We start from the raw sequence: 7,009 nt of genomic DNA, 5'->3' as shown, positions 1-7,009 counted from the left end.
CAACCAATCAACCAACCAAGTAACCAACCAACTAACCAACCAACCAACTAACCAACCAACCAACCAACCAACCAACTAACCAACCAACCAACCAACCAACCAACCAACAGGGGTGAAACCCTCCTTGAGGTTCATGTGTCTGAGACCATATCTTCTGAATAAATCAGCTGATTGTACCTTTAGCTCCGTATCCTCCTGATGTTCTTCACACAGCTCTCTGTCTGCAGAGGGCAGTCACAGGCAGAGAGCAGCAAGCAGAGAGGTGGAGGTTTGAGGCTGCTGCTCCAGACGCTTCTATAATTCTTCCTCATGGGTCTGGGATCTCTTGCGGGCATTTGTATGACAGAGGAGGCTTTGAAAGTAAATTAGGTTCTTTTTAGGCTCCATCAGGCCTGTGTACTCCAAGGTCACATCTAATTTGATATGGAAGTGGTTTTAAATATTCATCCATGACCCCAGGTGCTCCCCGGTGTACCGGCGGAGCAGCGGCTTGTTAGCTGCTGTCACTGGAAACACAGTGTTGCCAACACTCGCTGCAGGCGGCTGGGAAGTGGAGGAATAAAACCTAACGTTCCACCGGAGTTTGCGTCGGGGGGGAAATCCCTGCTGCCTCCGAACAGGTGACAACTCTCATCCCATCGAACATGTTTCCTCTCTCTCTCCCACTGAACGACTCATTTGCATGTAAATTTGGAGAGTTTCTTCACAGCCAATTAAAAGCTGGCCCAAGGAGTGTGTTGTCTTATTAATAGAGTGACTGGAGGCAGGAGGGGTTCGAACTTCTCGGGGCACTTGGCACACGCAGAAATACCACAAAGGGTTTAGAGCAGCAGATGATCTTATAACTAGTGTTTCCTATAACGTTGTCTTTGTTGGTGGAGCGCACGTCGACTCCTCTGCACGACGATGAAAGCATTAATTTAACTGATAAACAGATCGTTCTATCACGACAAGAGAGAAGGGAGCAGCTTTTCTGATGCACGTTTGCCTTCACATCTGCTGGAGAACATTAATACAAAGTCAAGTGTGGTTTGATTCCAGACAGTGTCTCAGTGGACGTGAACAACCGAACAGACGAGCGTCTCTAAGAAACTCAAAGACAAACCCAACTCTTACATCATCAGGGGAAAAGAGACGAGGAGAGAGAGTTCAGAGAGAGAGTTCCTGATGAACACAGGATCTGTTGAACTGTGTATAAACCTGTAACACAAAATACAACACAACTATTCTCAGTCCACAAAGACTCACTGTGCAAACACTGACATTTTTATATTGTAATGATGCCATTTATTAATGTCTTCGTTACTTTGTCATCTACGATGTTGAACACAAACCACGACCAACAGACCAACAGACGACCTCAGGGCTGAAGATTTTAAATTTGAATCTGTCATCACAGTTTGAATATGAACTTTTCACCCACGTACAAATTAAAGTTCGAATTTCAATTTTTTAAATGACAGCGCTACTGAAAATCTCTTAAAAATCTTATTGGAGGCAAAAGTTAATGTGTTACTTCACAATATTACGACATTTTCTGACTTCATAGTGACATCATGATGACGTCATTCCTTCCGTATGATCTTCCATGAGCTTTTGAATGACGCATTTTCTGATTTCATTACATTATATGATGGGAAAATTATTTTATGATCAATTTAAGCTTTAGATTTTCTCTCCATTATTTGCAGAGATATCTTGAAAACGGTGTTTTTCAGACCATTTGTTGACCTCGATCAGATAATCAGTTATTCATCTGAACATAAAGTCCTTGGTAATATCCCCATGAAGTTTGGAGACAATCTGTCATGTGAGTTCTTTTCACTCTGAGGTTGATCGTATGCAGATGGAGCCGCGCACGGGGATTCTGTTCATCTGTCCATGAAATGACTCACTTGTTTCCACCTTTTATCACAAACACAATCTGAGAGGCTTCAGCTGAGGCACGTGCACACGCAGGAGCATGAATCTCCTCACGCGTGTGGAGCTCAGTCCCGTTCAGTCTGTGACAAAAGCTACTGCAGATTGAGACGTCAATCAAAACCCTGCTTCACACATCATGTCACATCTTAATGGTCTCGAGCCGTAATGACTGAGGGAAGTCCATCCATGTAGGATCCTGCAGGAGATGACAAAACTGAAGTTCTGTCAGATACGAGGGACGGGGGGGGGGGAGTGTTTACGTCCACAGAACAATCCAATACAATTGAACCAGTACAACTTTCACTTGGACGACACCACAGGAGTTTGAAGAATCGCTCACCACTTACTTCAATTGGATTGGATTTGGCTGCAACACTGTTTTCCCCTGAGACTCCAGAAGTGTTCTGTGGACTCAACCCCCCCCCCCGCCCCCCACCTCCACTGGCACGAGGAGGAAATACAACAAGTAAAGTACTAGACCCTGAAAGTTGTACTCACGAAAACGTGCTATAAGAGGTTGTGTAGTCAGACTTCTCCAGAGACCGAACAATGAGAGCAGCGACTCATGAGGAAACACACACACATGCAACACACACACATGCAACACACACACATGCAACACACACACATGCAACACACACACATGCAACACACACACATGCAACACACACACACATGCAACACACACACATGCAACACACACACACATGCAACACACACACATGCAACACACATACATGCAACACACACACATCCAACACACACACACACACACACACACACACACACACACACACACACACACACACACAGCCCCAGATGGGAGTTTTGACTGATCTCTTTGATATGTGTCGGTGAGATCACACAAATATTTAACAGCTACAGCTCAATCACCAGCCGCCACCGCCGCTTTATATTAGATGTATTATTCAAAATGAGAAGCATAAATATGCACAAGTATATACATACAGAAATGTGGCGCACACGTGTGAGCGTACATTTATACACACGTTTCACAGAGTTCGCACTGATGCATATCTTCATCACGAGCTGTTATCTCCTCCTGTGTCTGACAACAGAGCTGAAGTAGATTTGTTAGCTTCATAAAGCTTTCACACACTGTTACACACACACACACACACACACACACACACACACACACACACACACAGCAGCAGCAACACAAAACCCACGTCCTTTAAGCTTTGAGTTCACATTTTCCATTAGAAACACGTTGAGGCTCTTTATTCATCGGCACATTCGTTTCCACAGGTTATGGAACACGCATGTGAAAGTTGTGTTTGATAAATCTCCTTTTATCTTTCCATTCCCTCTCATTTTCAAGGTGAACCGCACTCTGGAGCTGTTCAAACCTTTTTCCTCCCTCAGCGAATCCCTGCCCACGTTTGTCTCTCAGCTCAAACAGCCCATAGTTCTTTGGAGAGGAGTGGAATTCTTTTCAGTCGGGATGTACACACTTCTTACCGACTACAAAGGTGAACCTCTTGACAGCTCGTGCACAAAGCGCAGAGAGAAACGGGGACAGTAGCGTATTTATGATTTTGACGTCACTGCGCTGCTCCCATACATCCAGCACAGGGACAAGGTTGGCGTTTTGTCTGACGCGCCTTTCAAACCGAGGGCGGCGAGAAACTCTGAAGTTGGTTGCAACTCGTGAGAGGATGTTGTTCTGTGAATGCAGAGCGAGCGAGAGAGTTTAAACGCCTCTGCTCTTTCTTTTGTTCCCTGGCTCTCTGCATCCTATAGACTCCATAGGATGCTTCACTCAGCCTCGCGTCCTTTGTGCTCCTCGGAAAAATGTCCTACAGTGTCCCCTGGTGGTGCTTGGGGGAACCACACCTCCCCCATTCCAGTCCGCTGGTGAGAAGCAGCTTCTTTGTTCGGGGCTGTTGCACTGAAATGCAGCTTTGTGTTGGGAAACTCATCCAAACAGTTTCAGGCACCACACGGGAGAGAGTCTGAGGGAAAGACGGGATTCACATCATCTTCTCTCCTCCTGCAGGTTACGCACATTAATACAAACACACAATACAAACATGAATAAAGACGTACACATCCACACAAAACCTCCATCTGTCACCCATTCAGGGGTTTCTCTCTCGCCACGTCTCAGCTTTTAATTCAGTTGCTAATAAAAACACACACACACACACACACACACACACACACACACACACACACACACACACACACACACACACACACACACACACACACACACACACACACACACACACACACACACACACACACACACACACACACACACCTGAAGCCCCACGTCCCCAAACTAACAGCAACAATCAGATTCTAATGTGAAATCATTAGATGTGTTTGGTTAAGAGTTGATTCAGAGGGAGCCGGCAATTTTACAGTCAGTGAACATGCAAATAGGCAGGTTGTGTTTCTGTGATGGGACAGAGAGGCAGTGGGGGGGGGGGTCCCTGTTGGTATTTATTAGCACTGACAAACACACACACACAACACACACATGCATAAACACACACATGCATAAACACACACAAATGCATGAACACACACTGTGGTAAAACTGGTACATCCTCCTGGGAGGTCAACCATCCAGAACCAAATCTCTCTTTCTCTCTCACACACACACACACACACACACACACACACACACACACACACACACACACACACACACACACACCCTGGGGGTACCTCACGTGTCACAATCACAATCACATTGTTTATTCTCACAATCTATCCATGTTAATGTCTCTGCTGTGCAACATACTGATTATTTCACCAGTCCAGAGACGAGAGGAGGCTGTGTGTGTGTGTGTGTGTGTGTGTGTGTGTGTGTGTGTGTGTGTGTGTGTGTGTGTGTGTGTGTGTGTGTGTGTATTCAAGGTGCACAGTTTGGGAAAGAGAAGAGGTTTTGGACACTGAAGGTTTCTCACTGACTCTGTTTGGTGAGTTTCCCGTTCTGTCAGAATGTACAGTCAAACATTTTCAACCCTTCATCATGAACTCATCGTTTCCCACAGAGCATCGAGGAAAACACTGTGGTCTCTAACAGGCAACATATCCCATCATGCATTGCACTTGCAGCATTGACAGGAAGAGAAATGGCTTCGGTCGCCTTCAGGTAAACAGTTTGTGTGAAGAGCAAAAGATGTGGAGCCAGTGACTGACATGTACAGACTATCTGCTTTTTAATATATCTACATCATATGAAGGTGGCTGTTGATATTAATCATAAATCATTTACAATAAGTATCATGGTTTCTGTGATAAAAGAAACAGTGAAGGGTCAACTGAAGAGCAGTGTCTGCACCTGAAGCCCCAAAGAGATGAGAGATGATGGGCTCCGAGATCGTTGCTGCTCCAGCACCACTTTACACTGAGGTCGTGGACAATGGACGTTAGATTATTATTATTATTATTATGGTGGATGTTTGTGTTTAAGTCATCGGGCTTTTGAATAAGATTTTCTTCAACAGTTTCACTTTGCTTCTCTTAAAAAACATGTCAAGGTCCATCGTCAATATTCAGATTTGAAAGTTTGGAAAAAGGGTTGTTTCACTATTTGTTCCAGGAAAAAGAAAAGCAGCATATTTTGGCAGGAATACTGTAATATTCTATAAATGCATAATTCAAGTTGTCCTTCAACATGTGACGCTCCCATAAGAGTCCCCATCTCTGCTGCGTTAACATGATGTATGTGTTGTATTTGTACGGTTCATTTAGTCCCGTTTACATGGGAATACGTGGCTAAATAAAGAAGAATGTGAAGGTTGACACTCGTTTTTTATCTCTCGCTCACACACACACACACACACACACACACACACACACACACACACACACACAGACACACACATCCATGCAGGATCAACACTGTCAGGGAATCTCTCTCTCTCTCTCTCTCTCTCTCTCTCCCCCTCTCTCTCTGGAGACGACCCAGGATCCACCTGCCTCACAGACGCCCTCTTCATTCTTCCCTTTGCCCTTTTCATCTCCCTCCTCCTGATTCCCTCCTTCACCACATTAGTGGCCTTTTCTATCCCCTCCGAGGTTCCCTCACTGAATCAAACCTTCATCAAATCCGGCTCGACACAATCCACCGGGGGACGCACGCGCCAACGTCGAGCAGTAAAACTTGGCTGAAAACTTGACCAACAGCCCCCGAGGGTCCGTGTCTCCGAGGAGGAGGTGACGACGGCTTCACGACCAGAGAAAACAAAGATAATTTGTGGGTCAACACACTAAACTTTGTGCCTGTGAACACAGGAGCCGGGAGGCGAAGCTGAGAGCCGGGAGTCCTCCTGCAGAGCGGCATCGAGGAGGACATGCAGCCGGATGAGTTTAATATCTGCTGCGTGTTTGGGAAAACGTTTGTATATCTGATATGAAGAGATTTCATGTGAACACTGCAGACGATGTCCAGGCGTCTTGGTCTGCATGCTAACCAGCTCCTCCCGTCACAGCACTCAATCAACCGCGTGTGAGGCTCCTGGCAAACAACCGTCACCACTAACGGCTCCCAGAGATAAACCACGTTCAACAGCAGGGAAACGCACATACCTCTAATAACCTCCCTGTGTGTGTGTGTGTGTGTGGGGGGGGGCTCATCCTTGCGTCTCCACAGGCCTTTGTCTCTGATGCAGTGATTCATCCCCGACTGAGCTCAGTGCTCATTGTTTCACACACTTATGTAATACGAGTTCTTTAAAGCATCTGTATTGTTTTTTTATTTCCCAAGTGGTTGTCTTTATTAATGCAACACACACACACACACACACACACACACACACGCACACACACGCACACACACACACACACACGCTCTACTACTCGTCTGCCCAGGGCCAGATAAAACAATATACCACTTACTACAATGATAGACAAACATTAATAGACATCTGTCATGCAGCTTATAATTTAATCAGAAGTAGAATGAAACTTGAGTCTAAGCTCATTCATTCTCTCAGTGATGTGGTTTCATAGTAAAAATATTAGTTATTGTCATTTTTTCGTTGGGATACTTTATGAGTTGGGATACTTTATTAGTTAGGATACTTTATTTGACCACATTTCA

The 7,009-nt window shown here is 45.2% G+C and overlaps 1 long non-coding RNA gene across 1 annotated transcript in view; it reads left to right on the top strand.

The window, feature by feature from the left end:
• LOC117759823 overlaps positions 1 to 5,274 on the top strand; it is a 27,558-nt gene extending 22,284 nt beyond the window's left edge. The window contains exon 3 of the long non-coding RNA XR_004613573.1: positions 5,262 to 5,274. This is a non-coding gene — a long non-coding RNA (uncharacterized LOC117759823). The remainder of the gene's footprint in view (positions 1 to 5,261) is intronic.
• Positions 5,275 to 7,009: the final 1,735 nt, after the last annotated feature.

The sequence above is a fragment of the Hippoglossus hippoglossus genome, chromosome 4, assembly GCF_009819705.1.
Source record: "Hippoglossus hippoglossus isolate fHipHip1 chromosome 4, fHipHip1.pri, whole genome shotgun sequence".
Classification (NCBI taxonomy): Eukaryota; Metazoa; Chordata; class Actinopteri; order Pleuronectiformes; family Pleuronectidae; genus Hippoglossus; species Hippoglossus hippoglossus.
The sequence above is the reverse complement of the archived record's forward strand: the minus strand, read 5'-3'. Positions and strand labels throughout refer to the sequence as shown.